This window comes from Phoxinus phoxinus (assembly GCF_949152265.1).
Source record: "Phoxinus phoxinus genome assembly, chromosome: 2".
Classification (NCBI taxonomy): domain Eukaryota; kingdom Metazoa; phylum Chordata; class Actinopteri; order Cypriniformes; family Leuciscidae; genus Phoxinus; species Phoxinus phoxinus.
The window spans coordinates 32240640-32261080 of NC_136877.1; the positions used below are offsets into that span (position 1 = coordinate 32240640).

The 20441-nt window shown below is 38.2% G+C and overlaps 1 long non-coding RNA gene across 1 annotated transcript in view; it reads right to left on the minus strand.

The window, feature by feature from the left end:
• Window positions 1–16916: 16916 nt before the first annotated feature.
• The window catches only part of LOC306994756, a 43928-nt gene continuing 40403 nt past the window's right edge, over window positions 16917–20441 (minus strand). The window contains exon 5 of the long non-coding RNA XR_013796734.1: window positions 16917–17093. This is a non-coding gene — a long non-coding RNA (uncharacterized lncRNA). The remainder of the gene's footprint in view (window positions 17094–20441) is intronic.

The following is a 20441-nucleotide window of genomic DNA, read 5'->3' on the forward strand; positions in this document are numbered from 1 at the left end:
AAAAGAAGGAAAAAGAAGAGCAAAAGTCACTCCCATTCCTCCAAAAGTAATGAATCTCAGAATCTTGAGAAAATAATTAACTATGAAATATTGATGAATTAAGACACAGCTGCAGCTTCTCAGCTTCAGGATCCAAATGACAGAGACATGAAACAGAGACATGTTATCCCAATTCCATACATACATTGCGCTGTTTAATAATTTATGCAGTCACAAATCACTTGCTAAATCATTCACTGTCTCTGTTTTGTTTAATAAATCCTCAGTAATCAGAAAGAGAGATACAGGGTGATGCTAAGTGACACAAATATCCACACAGAGAAACGCAAATATAACAGCATTGATATGATTAAAAACACCATAAAAAGTCACAACTCAGATCCATTTCTTTGATACAATTAATGCATATGACCTGTGTGACCTGTCTGGGTTGAGTCAGGTTAACCAAATACAGTATCAGTTTCTGTTTATTCCTCCATTCCTGCATTCTAACACACAGCAGTCATATGTGTCTCTCAGAGCAATGCTTATTCTGACCTTCAGCACTGACTACTATAAAGATACAAAGGTTCAAACAGCCCCTCTCTTTGACCCCTAACCTCTAGTTATCCATCCTAATCTAACAGCACTCTTTCACACTAATATACAGCGTGTACACACAACCTTAAATTTAGCTTTTCAAATGTGTTTTGCCTGGAGACGTTTAGGAAAAGAACAAGCAGAGCGATTGAGTGCATTTGTGTGTGTCCACAAACTGAGTCCAAATAATTCTGGCACTACTTTTAATAAAAAACAAATGACTAACATGTAAACACAGGAAATAATCAAAGGAAACAACAAGAGGGAGGGGTGTTGGTTAGACACCAGTGCTTTAAGACACAGGTACAAAAAGGAAAAATGGGCCAAACAAAGCAAGTATGCAGTGTGCTACAGATCTGTACGGCATTTAATCATCAGGAGGGTTTACATGTTGAAACAAGAAGGATAAATGAAAAAGTAATTATCCATATTCCCATTACTGAGTGATGCCATCTCAGAGTAAAACACTGAACAATCCCTCTCATCTAGAGGGATCTATTAACAAAGATGTCAGCAAACTGCCACCAGCAAACAGATTTTTTGCTATAAAGAAAGAGAGAGAGAAAGAGAGATCCCCTTAATTTCATCTGTCTCTCGTTTGATTTCTCCCAAGACACAAACATTTGTTAGGAGTCAGTGATTTCCTCACAGTTAATTAATCCTGAAGCTATCAATTAGCAAAGTATATACTAGTGTGTCCCACTGCCATCTCTCTTTCAGTAAGTACATTTACGAACAGTTTTTAAAGTTAGATTTCAGTCTGAATAAAACAATAATTTATCTTTTTACAAGACCGAAATAATACTTTGACTTCTAACTGCTTCAGTCTAAAATGTACAAGTTCCATTATTGCAAAGTTGGACAAAAGATGTGGTTTCTGCTGAATTTTTTTGGGGGAAAATATCAATTGTCAATAATTGTCAAAAGTGTAGCGATGTATGAAGCACAACTCAGTCATTACAGTCTTTTTCAAACCAAGCAGATTTCTGTTGGTCAACACAGCGTTTCTCCATTTGCGTGGAGAAATCTGCATGCATGTGAAATTCCCAAACATTTGGATCCTCATTGAAATCACTGGATTTTGCCCAAGAAATTCAGCCACATAACTGTAAATGTGACCGTACCTTGACAGGCCTAGATAATAGGATCAAAGCTGGTGTATATACACGTTATTCAGAATTGGCCCAAGCTTTGCATTCTTGCTAGGAAAAACAGAGATGACAAGCAAGGTGTATTTAACTCGGACTTTAACATTACCATGTGAAGGCTTGATGACCAATTAAAGGAACATATTTCTATTATTTTTTATAAAAGTCGGCAAAAAGGTAAAACAGAAAATGTCTGCCACTTGCCACACACACCCATGCACCGCTCTCTTCTCCTCATTCCCCACTCTTACATTCAACTTTTTATAGAACTCTCCACAGACACGCATGAGTGGAAACGCATGTGTACTAGTGGTAGAACTGTTATAAAACACAACGAAGACCAAGAGAATTAACAACATGTTTGTTTTGCTGCTGGTTGTTTTCATTAGGAACATTAATACAATTCCTTCAGGTATTTTTCACTTGTTTGTTGGACTGGCTTATGAGAAAGTAAAACCAATGGTATTATTAAAAGCTTGTTTGTATGTTTTATTTTGTATTTCCTATTTGCATTTTGCTTGTTTGTACCATAGTTTCATACAAACAAGCTAGCTTTGTTAAAACATGTAAAAGATTATTCTGTGAGAGTGTAGCAGTTTAAGCTTTATGCTGTGTGTTCATCTTATTGACCAGCAGATGGAGTGGATATAAGTTCAGATTCAGATTCGCAACACGTTACGGCAGCTGAAACACACACACACACACACACGTTCACATAAATACAAACAAACACACGCACCACACACACACACACACGCAGCCCACACACAGGTTCACATAAATACAAACAAACACACGCAGCGCACACACACATACATTAATTAATTTAGTAGAGAGGACTTTGATGCTGGACTGATAGTGAAACATGCATTGAATGGGAAGGGTTTCAGTGTAAGTCATATTGTACCATATCATCAAAGAGATCTACATCTTAAACATTCAATACTCACTCATCAAACTATTACAATCACTCCACTTACTTAATGAGAGAGAGAGAGAGAGAGGGAGAGAGAGAGAGAGAGAGAGAGAGAGAGAGACAGACAGAGAGAATGATAGGGAGTGAAAGAGAGAGAGAGAGAGAGAATGAGAGGGAGTGAAAGAGAGAGAGAAAGCAGTTGATTGCACAACCCAGTTTCTTTTCGTCTCTTTACTATCCCTTGTTCCCACAGGAGCAGCCTGACAGTTTGGATGTGAATATGGGAATATCACACACACACACACACACACACACACGGCGTCCCACACAGGTGCTGCCTTGCATGAGGCCCATACTTGACATCAAAAGGACACCTTTGACATTTCAGATCGCTCCCAAACTATGATGCACAGGGATCTTTTGCCACTACAAAGAAAGAACAAAAGAACAGACATGAAAGAGAAGTCAATAAACATATGGCAATTAATAAAACATTTTTCTACTGAATTCAGTACAAAGACTTTTTTTCCAAAACCACAGTACAGCAGAACGCATCAAACCAACAGTTGATATAGCACTGATGAAAAAGTGTGTCTGCGCTATTACGGTTTGTCATGACGCAGAGATGGACAGTTAGAGGTTATAGAGTGATGTCACTGAGAAAGATTTGCCATAACAAGTCAGAGACATCGGACTCTGGATACACAGTTGGAAATGTTTTGGATTTATGCATACTGTTTCTGAATGTATGGATCAAGTTTTGCCAACATTATGTAGTCCAAATCCTTACAAGAATAGTGAAACCTGAAACAACCTACATCGTTGGGAACAGCAGGTTCTGAGTGCGTGTTTATGTGAAAGAAATAGAGCAAAACACTGAGAACGACAAAAATAAAGATGTTTTATTAGCGTTCTGTGTGACTGCTCTACCAAACAGAGCATCTAAAATTCACAATAGACAGAAAACAATGGCTAAAGTCGGTAGCTGGAGCACAGCCTTTGTTTTCATTTTGTTTTGTTTTAATGAGTTTGAATGTGCATATGTGTGCATTTGTATTGTGAATAACACACACACACACATACACACACACACACAGGACACAGTGAATATTCTAGGACTTGCATACATCCTCTCTTTGCCAACCGTCACCCCTCACCCCTCCTTTTTCAACTTCTCTCATTGTGAATCTGTCTAATGGAGCACCTAGGGACCGGAGTGTCCCTCCTGAGAGACGCACATTGTGTGTACGAGGGTGACTGCATGTCAGACAGCACATGAGACCTCCTATTCACATATTCCTTTAAATGTAATTAACTCCTCCCCCTCGGTCTCACCAATTACACACTGACACGGGCCTTCGACACATGTGAGGATGGAACAGAGAATGAAAAAGTGAAAGAAGCATGTGAACAAAAAGTGCATGCTTGAATATGCGTTTGTGCATTACTTTCTATCTTTTTTTTTCTCAGTAGAAAAGAGAGCATTGTCTTTATTAACAGCACTGTTGTCGTTTATTTCTAATGAACGCTGCTTTTTCACTTCTGAACTTGAAATATTACGAACCAGTATAGTTTATTGTCAATACTCAAACATTATCAAGAGAGTCAGCAACAGTGTTGAAAACTGCTTCTGTCTGTGTCTTCTGTCTTTTTTAGCAGGGCTGGCCTAGTGTTTGTGGGCTCTAGGCATGATCATGAAATGGTACTGGTGTAAAAACATCACAACATTAAAACTATATAATCATTGTAAACATGAAAAGTGCAACACTGGATATGGGGGAAAGCAACGGGGGGTTTTTTCAACACGTTTTTAGGTTCAAATTTGAGTGTATAAGGAACATGTATATTTTAGATACTACTATGACTTGTCATTTAAAGAGATAGTTTGCCAAAAAATGCATTATTTCATCATCTACTCCCCATCATGTCATTCCAAACCAGTATTACTTTCTTTCTTCAGCATGAACACAAAATAAGATATTGTGAAGAATATTTAATATGCTTTTGTCCATAATGAAAGTCAGATCCAAAACGATATTGGACCCCACTGACTTTCATTGTAGGCTATGGACAAAAAACACAGACTTTTTTTTAAATAAAATATCTAAAATATGCAACTTTTCTTTAAATATTAATATATTTTTCAATATTTTTTGTTTATAATAATCATAATTAAATATAATATTAACTATAAATTAATAATAATGATGAACAATTTCACAATTTTAATTAATTTCAGTTATGGTGTGAAAAATGTATAATATATCATAAAAAAAAATATATCATATAAAATTATAGATGAATTATTATAGATTTAAAGAAATAGCGCTAAATACCAGCATCATCCCTGAACACCTTTATGTTGATGACTATGTGTGTGTTTCTTAACTCTCAAAGACACTGATCAGTATGTGTGTACATATGTGCATAGTTGAATGGCACAATGGCGTCACTAAAGCCGCCTTATCTACACACAATCAGATTAGAGAGGGATTGAAGCGTTGCTAAGCACTGCAGCGCACACGCAGCAAGGATCAAGATGATTTGATTAATATTCCTGATCGTATTATCCTTTAAGCAGCATAAATTGTTTTATTCTTATGTATTTATTTTCTCTTTTAACTCTCTGAAGCTGATTTTCAAGATTGCCTCACCTTTATCTATGATTGTCTCCTAACAACTTTCTGCCAACACATGATCTGCTGGCAGACCCAGACCCACACTCAAACACACGCCGCATCATTTCCTGTTGCCACCAGACGGGGGTGCCCTGCTGCACATATAGTGAGATGCGCACACACACACAAACACACAACACAGACACAGACACACACACACACACAGGCATGCACGCACACAAGGTCACTCACAACTATTCTCAACATGCAAATCAGCAGAGAGAGAAGGAGAGGAGGATAGAAGAAGAGAAAGAGACAGACAGAGACAGAGAGAGAAGGAGTGGGACAGGGTGGCGGTCTGGAAACAGGTCAAGCTAATCATGCATATAATTGCATTTTGACATTGGGGGCTACTGGGACCAGACCTTTGAAGATCAGGTTATCCTGGAAGCACTTAAGTGATTAACAAATGAAAACACTGCTCTAAACTTAATTAGGTACGATATTGGGCCGTGCTGGGCAGGGGACCTGGGGAGAGTAGCATTTCCCCCCTTCATGGACACTCAGCACCCCGTGTAAAATGAAATCAAATGGCACATTTTACACTGCCATTCCCCCGTGAGTTAAAAAATCTCACCCACAGCTGAGACCACAGTCACACTGTCATTTACTTGTCCCAGCAACACTGACACGAGTTTAAACCAGCAAGACATGATGCCACACATGCAATTTTACAACCGTCTTCCCCACCAGGGCCCTCCTCAGCTTCAAAATGCTCAGTATAAAGCCACTGTTGACACTGACTGTGATGCTCGAGTTTATTATTAAATGCATGAAATTAGTCCCACTTGTATTCTGCTTCTAATTTAAATAATTCTAGACTTTATATGGCAGGACAATAAAGAGTTTATCATAGCTCTGCAGTTAAGGAACACAAAAGTAAGGTAGGCTACAACGTGCAAAAATGCGCGAATACAAGGAGAGTTCCCCCCTAAATACAAATTCTGTCATCATTTACTCATGTTCTAAAACAACAAAAGACAATATTTTGAACAATCGTTCAGATGTTTTTGTCTATACAATGAAAATCAATGGTGTTCAAATCCAAAGCAAAATTGGACCCCATTGACTTTCACTGTATAGGCAAAAAAAGGCATAAATGTTTTGAAAGACATGAAGGTGAAAGATCACACACAAAAAAAAAAACTACAACCAGGACGAACTCTTTATCAGTGCACACAAAACACACAAGGGTTTTTTCTACAGTACACACAATCGCACGCACACACACACACACACACACACACACACACACACACACACACACACACACACACACACACACACACACACACACACACACACACACACACACACACACACACACACACACACACACACACACACACACACACACACACACACACACACACACACACACACACACACACACACACACGCACACACGCACACACGCACACACGCACACTAAACATCCAGGTACATACTGTTATCTCTGAAAGTTGGCCTCTGAACACGGTTAGCTACTTTTGCACTTTACTAATTCATGGCGACGGCTCCCTCAGCTATGAGCCCTACGCTCCCTTGCCTTCCCTTCCCTTTAGAATTGCTCGCGGTACACACACACACACACACACACTCACCAAATACACTCTGTTACACACACAAACACGCATGATTCCCGGGCCCTCGCGTGGAGGAGTTTGTCTCATGGCTAGAGCGTTTGTTTAATCTCGGCCCTGTCTCTAAATAATTGATTCCTCAGTGAGTCTGGCTGTGAATCCCACTCTGACCGGCGTGCTCTATGACCACCCTCTAATTTATTATTTAATCTTTTGTATGGCCAGTGGTCCTTTAAAGTGAGGGAAGGAGATGGACAGGAAAAAAAGAAAACATGAATAGTAGCCTTTCGTTTTCAGCTTGTTTTATCTTTGACGATACACATTGATTTGATTTCACTGAACAGAGGGAAGTAACACAAAAAGCACCTGAAACACAGGAAGCTATGGACCTGCTGCTCATTGGTGAATATCTGAGGAGTAAATCACTGATATTGAAAACAACATTTATGTATGGGTTAATAGTTACTTTACGATTACTGTGCTTACCAAAAAAAGAAGAACATACACTGATAGCTTGTAGAGTATGTTTAGAGCAATATAAATCTTGCCCTGTGCTTGTAAATTCAATTCAGGAATATTTTTAGAAGTTTTTTTTGTAATATAGTACAGAAGAATATGTCAACTAAATTCATACTATACAGGTAACTGCTTTCAGTCCATTGAAATAATTAAATGCAAACTAACAAACCATTTCAGGATTTAAGCATTTCAAAATAAAACATAGAAATGAGCAGACAAAATGTTGTTGCAATTACATTAGGCCACAGGGATCCAAACATAACGGCATTTGTAATGAGGAAAAAATAAAATAAAACACAAGACAGCAAAATGTAATATATATATATATATATATATATAAATAAATCAACAAAGAGCTCAAGAAGTGTTCTGTATTTGTCTAAATTCAAGCAAAATTGAACTTCTGGAAGATTGTGCAAATTATTTTTAGTTAGTGTGTTTTTGAGAATTTGAGATTTGCATATATTTTTTTTATATTTTTTTTTTAATAAAAATTATTATTGTCAATTTAATTTACCCATCTAATATAAAACCACAACACCCTAACAATATTTTTTTAAATAAATTATTATACAATATTATAGTATATTATTATACAAATAATATAACTTCCTGTGAATACATTTATTTGTATAAATGTATAAAGTTAAATTCTTTATATAAAATAATAATGATGGTGATAATAAAATATATGTTTGTGATACTATAAATAAATGTTTAAGCTGTGCCGTTTAAACTATAGCTTCACTATACCACTCTCACTTTTCCCTGCAATTCTTTTCCTTCTGCATTTTGCATGTGTGTTGCTGCTCTTCATTATTCAAAGATGCTTTCTGCTGGAATGTGGCATGAGCATCCAGAGATGACAGCCACTCTCCCAAAGCAAGGTACACCTCAATTATGCATGCACAGACCACAAACCTTGCATTTCATTGTGTGTATTTGTACACTTGTGTGTGTGTGTGTGTTGTGTACACGCACTTCCATTTGCATGTTGAGCCCACAATGGTGCAATTTTTTGCTACTTAGATACCATATGACCCCATGACTGCAGGCAGTAAAAGCAGACACTCAGGGAATCCCACAGTAATTGTGCTTTGAACCTGAGACATTAAAATAAAGAACAAATGCTTAATGCAATTTAAGAATAACTCCCTCCCTGACACCCGCATCAACGCTGAATTTCCCAGAGTGCTGTAAGCCAACACGTTAGGCCTGTTATTGTTTACGCGGTGTGTTTATCTGCATGAGAGGACTCGAAGAGTTCCCTGAAGAGACAGGAGTGCTAAAACAATTAAACGCTGCTCACTCCGAATTACATCTCCCTCCTCTGATCCAAGACCACACACACACACACACACGCACGCAAACACGTCCACACACACACACACACACACACACACACGCAAACACGCGCACACACGCGCACACACACACACACACACACACACACACACACACACACACGCAAACTCAGGAGTGTCCACACATTTAATGCTTGATTTGGTTTTCAGCTTGATTGGCTTTTCATTGTTTAGTAATGATATGAATAATTTATTGGAGGTCTTACATATCTGTCCGGTTTTTGAAGGTAGATGTCCTGAAGGATTTTTTTTTTTTCTCGATGCAAAAGAGACACATTGCAACTCACACACACACACACAGAGAGAGAGGAAGTGTGGCATCGAAAGGGGAGTCTCTGTTCCCAAAAGTGAAATTCCAGCAATTATTCACAGGAGATTGGTCCAGGCTCCGCCGCCAGCTTGTCGACACTCTTGACTGCGCAGAGGAGACTGACAGCCCCATTCTTCCACGTCACTGTGACAGATAAATATTTCACACACAAATAAATAAAGGATGCCCTGCGTTTTCCCTCTCTGTGGTTCTTCACAGACCAGTGCCCTCACACACACACACACCTCCTCACCACAGACACACACTCCTAAACTCCTTTAGGCACATCAAATGCAAACACACACCATCACATTGACTACCCCATCACAGGGTTTAATCTGGTGTGTGCGGACGCAGGTAACTCTCCTCTCCTCATTTCCTTCTACAAAGAATCAATTAATGTCCGTCCGAGAGCCGACATGTTAAGGGAGGCCCCTGCTATTGTGTCCAGGGCCCTCCTGTGTTTCGCCTGATCAGAAACTGCCCCTTTGTAATAGTTTAATTACTGTAACGTGCGCGATACATGTGAGGTGATTACGCCAATCCCACTGGGAGGTTTGAAAATAACACATTTCGTCTCAAGTGAGATATTAAATGCATTAAATGTCTGTGATTGTAATAGGCATCACTAAGTGTCTCTCTTCCTGTTCTTCCATACGGATGGCCTCGCTCTCGTTCGTTAGGATGCTCGGAGGGGAACAAAAGTGTGATAATTTGATTAAAAAAAAGATCTTGAGGTGGTTTTCGTCATTCTTTACCTTTCTTGCTCATCTAGACCTCATTGAAGGTGAACTTTGGTCATTCATTTTATCTTCTAGATCAAATAAACTATTGTAATCTTACTTCAAAATTTCTCTTTCTTTTCTTCTCTCTCCCCCTTTATTCTTCACGCCTGACCCATGCCACAGAGTGGTGTTATCGTGTTAGCACTGAGATAAAAAGCAGACTGAAATATTTATGTTGGTGTTATGACTTTGTTCTGCTGACTTGAGTGTGCCGTGATGCTGGGGTGTGATCTGCTTCATTAGGAGGATTTCTGAGGGTGGATTAACCCCACCGAGGCACAGGGCCTCCACTGAGACTCACACATAGACAGACATCATCTCATCCACTCCATGGAGGACACCACTCCAGAGACACAACCCAGAACCAGCGCTCTCCTGACTTCCCAAACAACTTCATTCTGCCTTTAACTCATTAGAAACACAAAAATACACAATCTCTTCATCTCCATCACCTCTTGTGTTGTTTCCTTCCTTGTTGTGATTGATTATTTTAGCATTTCACATATTATGTCGGTAGGAGTCCACCTCATCTTTTGTCCTCTCTCTTTGACACTTTCTGTCTTGATCATGCTGACTGCTTTAAAATGGGGGTCAGTATGATATTTTTAGACATTTAATGAAGTAAGAATTAATTAAATTAATTAAAAGTGACAGTAAAAACTTATAAAATATGACAAAATATTAATATTTTAAATAAATGTTTTTTTTTTTTTTTTTTTTTACTTTCCATTCATCAAAAAAGACAGATTGTTTTAAATCACATTTTCCACAAAAATACTGTGGGCTATTTTGTATTTGTTATACATGCTAAACACATAACACCCCTGTGCATGATAACGATATCATTTTTGAAATCTTGTTTTCAAAAATGTGCAATTTGAAACCCGTTTCAAAGTTTGCATTCTCAGGCCAAAATGCCATTGTTGTGTAAATGAACGGCCGGAATGCATAAAAAGTTTTGTTTTCAGTTGAAAACGGCGTCATGTAAACGGCCCCTAAAATGATTTTTACAACACAAATTAATCAACGCTGAAATTGCTTAAACTAGACAATGACTTTCTTCTAGAGCTGCTGTACATCCAAAACAATCGTTGTTGCATTCATTTTTCTGTTATCACTGTAAAGCTGCTTTATACAACAATATGTATTGTAAAAAGCACTACATAAATAAAGGTGACTTGACTTGATACTTCAACATTGATAATAACAAGAAATGTTTCTTGAGCTGCAAATCATCATTAGAATGATTTCTGAAGAATCATGTGATGATGCTGAAAATTCAGATTTATCATCACATTTATTTAAAAATGCAATAATATTTCACAACATTACTGTATTTTGATCTTGATTTTGACTTGGTGAGCTTAAGAGACTTCTTATAAAAACATGAAAAAAAAAAATCGTACAAGCCCCAAACTTCTGAACAGTATAGTTTTTAAGAACTCTCTTATCTACATAGTCTCTCTTAACCAATTGAAGCGCAAAAAAACAACAACAACACTTTCACTCAGACCTGTAGTAGAGACACAGCTCGGTTAGTTCAGGGAAAGAAGGAAAGAGAAGAGGAGAGGCGACGAGAGAGAGGAAAAGAAAATCAGTGCCTCTAAAAACTTGATTCTCAGTTCAAAATAAACAGTGAAATATATCTCAGAGGATGAATAAAGAACAACTCACTGAGAAACAGATAACAAATTCTGTGCCTCTTGGTTCCTTACTGACCAAGATACTAAAAAAGTATTTTAAAAAAACTGGTCAATTAATCATCATAAAATTATATGTTTGGATCAATTATTAGCCTAATGATTTCCAAATTTGTTTCCAAATTTGAATGTACATAATTTATAAATACACATTATAATATTATTTAAATTCCATCATTAGACTTATTAAAGAGTTTAACTATAATAGTAAACATCATCTTTAAAAAAAATTATTTCAGTACTGATGAAACTGACTCAGTTTCTTGGGGGGAAACATGTGGAGTTATTTTCATCTCCAAATATTCTCCACTAAATCCCTTATATCTGCTTCCCATCCCACCCCCTTATCCCAAATTACAACATAAAAATATCACGAGCATGAACAAAGGAAAAAATAGCTCAACCTTACAACAAAAGACAAGCGTGCAAACAAACAAATAAACTTGCAGATGAGACTGAACAAGTTATAAACCCTCTTATATTAACTTTTCCCTTTCTTCCGTTCTCTTACTCTCTGTCTGTAAACCCTTAAAGTCCTGTCACAGCCCCACTAAAATGTCGGTCCAATCTGGTCTAAGGTCTGTTTCTGCCTGTCACCGGCCCTCCTCTCCCTCCTCGGCTTTTGTCCTGCGTGTCTGTTGGGGTCTGCTCTGCGCTCGGCATCGCTTCAGGCCTTTATTAAATATGCACCTTCCACAAAACCAGCCGCTAATCTCCACTGAAGCCTGGGACCCGCACATATGCAAATCCACATCTGTTCCGCTTCAAAGAGGAGATTCACCGGGATCACGCCGCACACAGGAGTCTAACCCTCACCCCCGAAACCAATCGCATACGCACACACCCAAACGCAATCAACCTCGGTCTCTCCGACCGCTGACCCCCCTCGACATACGCACATACATTACCAAACACTCTTCCATTCACCTCCCTCGCAAACAAGTCACCCTCAGCACACTGAGCTTATTAAAATCAGATCATGTCAGAGTGTCTCTTTGTGTCAGTACTCTGTTTTCTTTTGTGAGGAGTCTGAGAGACAGGAGGCTGAGATCTGTTCCCTGGCCCAGGGGCGGCGAGAGGACCAGAGGGTACTTACTCAATCCTACATAAGTGGCACCACACCGCCACCGCCTTGAGACATCCTCCTGAGCTAATTCAGCAGCGGATTACCACATCTCAAATCCGCCGGACAGCTTCATCATCCTGCCCAGAGCATACGGAGCTGTGTCAACACAAGCAACGCAGCGGTGTGTCAGTACCAGAGATAGAGGGGTCATTTGTAAGACTAGCGGTAAGGCTTCCCTTCTAAAAGCAAAATCTCCAATCAATGTCATAAAATGTTCACTTTACTAACATCAATAGTGCCTGTTAGCTTAACGTACAGTCAGTGAGCATACATAAGCCCTGGAATGATTCAAATTAAGAGTGAAATTTTATTGAAAACATCAAATTATGATTAGAATAGAGTGTTATTGTTAACTAAAATGAAACTATTAAATTGCATTGATTTATTCAAATAATTCATTAATTGAAATAAAGCTGAAATAAAATATAAATATTAGATGTAAGTAATAAACATGAGTAAGTTGAAGCACAAAAATTACTAAAACTGAAATGAAAATAAATTAAAGCAAAATCAAAAATAATAAAATTACAAAAAAAATAACTAATAGAAATACATTTATAAAAAAAAATCACAACAATATATTTATTTATTCTACAGTACGAGCACTCAAGTGAACTTAGAGTGTCCTTACCTAAGAAAGTACTGGGTAATAGCTACATGGGTTAAGGTTAGGTTTAAGGGTTAGTACCAGTTATTACATAGTTATTACAATTACAGTACATAGTAAGTACACGAGGAACAGGACTGTAAAATTAAATGCTGACAAAAAGTGAAAATATAAAAATAAAAGCTAATTTAAAATATAACAAACATAATAGCTGTGTCGTGTGTGTGTGTGTGTGTGTGTGTGTGTGTGTGACTATATATATATGTACATACACGCACACACATGGCATAGCTATTATGTTCGTCTTGGGCAATTCTGCATATCCAGAGCCTTATTTATTAGATGAAAGAGGTGCTTGTGAATGGGGCACTTTGAGCGTGATGTATAAAGATAGCAGATTTGCATGTTTAATTAAGCTATCAAATCACAAAGCAGAGAGCTCAGCTCTAAATCTGCAGAGTCAACAACCTCTGTAATAACACACAGCCCCTTCTCTAAGTGAGTAGAGACACATAGAAAGATGTAAAGCTCTTCATTTACATGCAGTGAAAGACATTCACAGCCCATCACAGCAATAAAGTCAAGCTGGCCTCTTTGTCAAGCCATGCTCTCCGAAAGAAAGGGGTACAAACAAAGAATAAGGTGAAGAGAGGGATGGAATTAGATGCATGCGTGATGGGAGAAAGAGTTGGGGAAGGAGGACATGCAAGAGACTTGGTCTTTAATCAGGTTGATGTGTCGTCGCTCACTTTCCTGGGCTCAGGTTTATCTCTCATTAGCTGGGCTGTGGTGTGCAGTATTGTCCCTGTGTGTTTGAACTGCACCAAAGGAGTGGAGATTTGCTTTAATCCAACCCATCAAAGGTAACATGCTAACACACATCTGCTAAAATATACACACGCATACGCAGCTCCTGGATTAGACCGGCATGGCAGAGTTCTGTGCATTCTTATTGGGGGGTGGGGGGGATGGGGGGTCCGTTTCACCCGTTCCACTTCTGAGATGTGACACCCCTCACCTGCCATGGGCACACTGAGGATGACACCTCCAGCACACATTTAAATAATCTGCCGAGGTTTGGGTTACATAATTATGCCATGACAGTTTGTGTTTGTGTGTATGCGTGTATGAGTGCGCTGCTGCCAACGTCGCCAGGCTTACTGGTTTGGAGGATAAGCGCCATGGGCCTGGCCTCCTCTGCGACGGCTGATTTTGACAAATTTGCAATTCAAAACAACTTATGAAAAGATTTTTTTTGGCCTTATGAATGCAGAATTTGGAAACCATATTTAAATTTTGCCAGACGAGGAAGACACTCTTTGCAATGGCAGAGGGGTTGCAATGAAGGTGAAAAAAAATAGTTCTGCACTTTTCTTACATTGAACAAAACAACATTAACATACCTAAAATAAAGTAAACGAGACATGAGGTATAAAGGTATGTAAATAAAATATATACTGCATATATATCTAAATTATATTTTTATGTTTTGAAATTAGCATTGCAAGAATACATAATGCAGTTTTACATGCAAGCATGAGACTTGTATTTTTGCAGAATCATAGTCTACAAAGAGACAAAGAAACTTATGGAAAAATAGTTAGAAATAGCAATAAAAGATGAATAGATAGAATTACAGTATGAGATAATAGACATAATGGTATACAGAACTATAGAACATTAGATGGAATGATAGAATAATATATAGAATGACAGATAGCACTATAGATGGAATAATATAATGATAGATAGCATGAAAGATAAAAAATAATACCTAAATCCCTGGACAGCGATTTCAACCGATCGGGAATTGGTAACACCGATTTTTCACATAGGGCACCCATGTGGCCAGCGTATTGAACAATAGATAAAATGATAGGACAATAGAAGGAATTGGATGGATGGAACGATGGAATGATACTCAGTCAGAGTGCAGGATGAACTGCTTTATCCCATGTTCACTGGTCCTTTCCATGACGACAGTCTGAGAGCTTGGCTAAAATAACACCCTCATATCACATGCGTCTTCCTAAAAACATTTATGGAGCATAGCACTCATCTACTGCCTGCTGGTTTTTTTTGTGTGTGTGTGTGACCATTTTCCCCTTCTCTTCTTGTCTTTCTGACTTCACTAACTCTCACTATAGATCTGGACCACTTTACTGCTATTTTTAAACTATTCAAATGATTAATTATTGGTGGTCACTAAATACTGTATAATATTTTTTTTTGCATTTTGGTTTGACCTACGAGCACCTTACCGGCTGGTATGCCATCTTAACTGATGGACGTTTCAATATGAGAGCAATTCAGTTACCAGTGTTCCTATAGCATGAATAATAATTTGCGAAGTATAATCTCCTCCTTAATGCTCATGTTTTCCCATGTAGTCATTTCACGGCAGGTGCATTGACATGTACAGCACAAGCCCTCTGGTGATCCATGCATCTGTTACCCAGAAGCCTCTGCCACCGTCACGCCCCAGTGACACAGTGACTCCCAGAGGCCGTTAGGGCAGGAACAGAGGATGGGGATGAAGTGATGTCTGTGTATGTGTTAGTGGGTGGGTTTATGTGTGTGAGTGTTTGTGTTAAGGGGGGATAGAAGAGGTCAGCGTAAGCCAGTTAAAGGCATTAGACCTCCAGACTGATGAAAAGAACTGGCCCACTGATCATATTAAAGGGAGCTACCAGGGCCCAATGCTGCTGTGCTGGTGCACGGGCCAAAGCAAACACTGGGAGAGGGTGGCTAAGCCTGCCCTCACAGACATCAAAGACAGGGGATCAATTCTCACTGTGCAGCTCAACAATCCCAGGATCTGCTACACACACACACACACACACACACACACACACTGAGTTCTCATGAAGGGCGCAGTGGCTACGTTTTTTGGATGTTTATGGTAAAAAAAATAAAATAATAGAATGAAGATGGATAAATATATTATCAAAATATAAACATAATTGTTAAGAGAGGACACATGTCATCCTGGTTGTGCACTAAATTGAGTGATAGTCTTCAGTGTGTGTTTTATTAGTGATCCACATAGCCAACATGAACATTTTTGGTTGAAATGAGAAATCTTTTTTTTTTTTTTTTAAAGAAATTAATCAATACTTTTATTTAGCAAGGATGCAGTAAATTGATAAAAAATTACTTACATTGTTAACTTTTTTTTTAATTATTGTGGTTTCAAAAATATTTAGCTGTACTACTGTTGATAATAATAGGAAATATTTAATGAGCACAAATTGAGTAATGATGAGTAATGAAGCTAAAAGTTCAGCTTTAACATCACAGGTATAAATTACATTTTAAAATGTATTTAAATAGAAAAACAGTAAACTTAATTATAAATACCAGTTCACAATATTACAGCTTTTACTATATTGTTGATCAAATAAATGCAGCTCTTCTTTCAAAAACAAAAAACAATCGTACAAATGAAACAGAAGTGTATTCTATATAATATCTGAATAGATCACATTCTGCACAATTGGGAAAAGCACATGTAAACTAAATTTGTCATCACGTATGAGTTTTGACCACAACATGCTGATATTTCTAGCCTTCAGAAAGTGTTTCTCATCTTCACCATTATGGCTGAACGCAAGAACAACAACCATGCTAATTACTCTAATTTAGTATGGAATACTCACACTTTGGCTGAACTTCACACTGTGTAAATATCCCATCAAACTGTCTTCAACAGCTGACGGTAAAATAACAACCTCAAAATCCAGGGCCTTCAAAAACGCACATGGACACCTTCAATTATCTGAAAACAAAACAAAAAGAAAAACGTCTACAGATTTTGTTGCTTTTCTTCTCCCTTCTCACAGTCAAAGCAAATTTGACCATAGGTGTGTTTGAAGTGTGCTTAAGTGTTTGTCAGGAGGAGTTAGCATCAGTGTCTGGTCTGCGGCTGAGAGAGTGAAGCCCAGCAGCCGGCACAGGAAAGCAGCAGAGCCTGCCGTCGCTTCAGCAATTATCAGCCTCGGGAAACCAAAACACTGTTCACACAACGCGGGAATGCAAAAACAAAGGAGCCATTCAGAGCACCAACACCCAAGGAGTTTCCATGAGGACTGGAATTTTGTCAGTCGACACATAAACATTCACAGGGGAAAGTGAAAGATATCAGCCGTCAGCAACCAGGTGCTTCACAGAGAGCTCGGCACCAAGCGAAGAGAATGCTCTCACTGACACCCAATCCACACACACTTCACAGATTATGAACATTTCCGCACACATGCAGGAATATATCGGTTTCTCACACACACAGATGACTCCATACCAGCAAACACACTGTTATGGCCTGTTGAAAGACTAGGTTGGTCCAGTGGTGTGTGTGTGTGAGGGCAGAGGGTCAAAGCTGTGTGTTATGAGCTAGGGAGGTGATCGCCCATCGATACACTTTAAAGGATTAGTTCACTTTCAAAACATTTTTTGCTGATCATTTACTCACCCCGATGTCATCCAAGATATCCACGTCTTTCTTTCTTCAGTCGAAAAGAAATTAAGGTTTTTGAGGAAAACATTGCAGGCTTTTCCTACACAGAATGGACTTCAATGGCAACCATCTATCCCAATGTTCAAAAGAAGGTTAGAATGTCCGTCTCGATGCAGCTTCAAAGTCTCTACACGATCCCAGTCGAGAAATAAGGGTCTTAACTAGCGAACAATCGATCATTTTCTAAAAAAAATTTTTACGTAATCACGTTGAAAAGGTCACGGTCACTATTTAAGTTATTTGTCTGTGTACTCCGGTTCAAAAAAGTAGGGAAGGGCGAAAAACTCCATCTCATTTTCTCCTCCAACTTTGTTTTAATGATTAATTATTTAATTATTTTGTGACCTTTCCAACGTGATGACGTAATACGTGGCGCGTCGCAGACCAGCACAAGACAAACTATTGTGGTTAAAAAGTATATCTTTTTTTTTTTTTTTTTTAGAAAATGATCGATGGTTTCGCTAGGTAAGACCCTTATTTCTCGACTGGGATCGTGTAGAGACTTTGAAGCTGCATTGAGACGGACATTTGAACCTTCTTTTGAACATTGGGATAGATGGTTGCCATTGAAGTCCATTCTGTGTACAAAAAATCCTGGAATGTTTTCCTCAAAAACCTTAATTTCTTTTCGACTGAAGAAAGAAAGACATGGATGACATTTTGAAAGACATAGGGGTGAGTAAATTATCAGCAAACATTTTTTTGAAAGTGAACTAATCCTTTAAGCACTGAGCTCATTCACAGGACATTGATGATGATAAAGCTCCCAGTCTACTAAGAGACTGTGCTGTTGAAGTTGTATGTGTGTGTGTGATTGTGTGTGTGATTGTGTGATTGTGTGATTGTGTGTGTGTGTGTGTGTGTGTGTGTGTGTGTGTGTGTGTGTGTGTGTGTGTGTGTGTGTGTGTGTGTGTGTGTGTGTGTGTGTGTTCATATCCTAAACCTCACTAACTGCTCGATTGAGTGTTTGCCCCACATTCAAATCACTCACACACTACAGGCCTGCTTTCCTGACTTAAAGGGTTAGTTCACCCGAAAAGATATAGGTAGAGAGAGAGAGAGAGTGCTTTCATTCGGCAAGGAAGCATTAAATGGATCAAAATTGAAAGTAAAGAATTTTACATCTTTACAAATTATATATTTTTTTAAATAAATGCTGTTCTTGTGAATTGAGCTTTTCCATCACATGAATAAATTACATTTTAAAGTATATTGAAGTAGATATTTTACTTAGTATTGTAATTTAAAAAAATGGGGGTCGATCCATGTATGGGATCAAGCAGTCACACACACTTGCCTTGTGGCCCTGGACACAAGGCTAACGCCCGTTTCACACATACTCCGTTTGCAGTGCGTTTGCGGTGCGTATTTTTTTCCGTACCCATGTTAACAGGTTAGAGCTTTCACACTGCACACGGATGCGGTCCGGCAATCCGTTCCAGTTGCGGTGCGTATACAGCAGTGCAGCGATCGTTTACGCACAGTCTATTTTCTGCTGTGCTGCACCGCACTGCAGCGTATTGTTCACATTGAAATAAATATAGATTGACAAGAAACTGTAATAATTTGATCATAGCTACTCATAATTACAGTTAATGTGTTCTACATTTACTAAATTACAGGATCAAGAAATTAAAAACGTTTTAAACGAGAATATAAATATATATTATTGCTGCATGTTGTTCTATTTAAACATGAATATGTAGGCCTACTGTGTTGCCCTTTTTATTTATTTTGTTTATCGTCACATTCAACCTTCATGTCATGCGAATTTATTAAATGTAAATGAACATCTGAATATGTAGCCTAGTTGTAGCCTATATGAATTCAAAAGTAAATCATATTATATAGTTTTATTTTTGAATATAAAGAAGTTAAACAGGGTGTAATTATAAGTTTGTTATAGTTATGTAGGCTAGTTATAATTAATTTTGACTATGTAATTGTAAATCAAAATGTTTAACTTTTTGGTGCTACAGCCAGCCTTATTTATAGCAGAGGATACTCGTTTTAATGTAGTGGCATGTGCTAACAATAATTATTATATCAAATGTTAATTTCCAAAAAGGTCCTTTGTCTTCTGGGGGCTAGCCCTCTCCCGGTTCTTCTTTTTTTTTCAGTCTTAAAATATGCATTTATAATCAGTATTTATAGCCTACATTTGTATTCTAATTTAAAATATTTGTGTATTATATCTTAGCAACAGATATAGCGTGATAGCTTTTCTTCTGTCAACAACTCGAACTAAAACAATCACAATGATTAAAATTAATTTCATACTGTTGTAATGTATGTCAAAGTTAAAGTTTGGTTTTAAAATCAAAATTACTTACCCTACCCATTTTTTATTTTGTGACACAGAAACTACGTATCAGTAGCGCTCTGCAAACGCAGCATATGTGAAAGCACTATAGCGCGTGCTGCTCCAGTACCGCACACGCACTGCAACACGCACCGCAAACGCACTGCATACGGAGTATGTGTGAAACGGGCGTAAGGCGGCTTCTTCAGACAGCATGGCATCCCAAAGCATCTAAACGAGTAGAGGCCAGTTTAGGAGCTCAAAATTATATACTAATGTAATGTAACTAAAGTTATTGTGGCTGTTTAAAA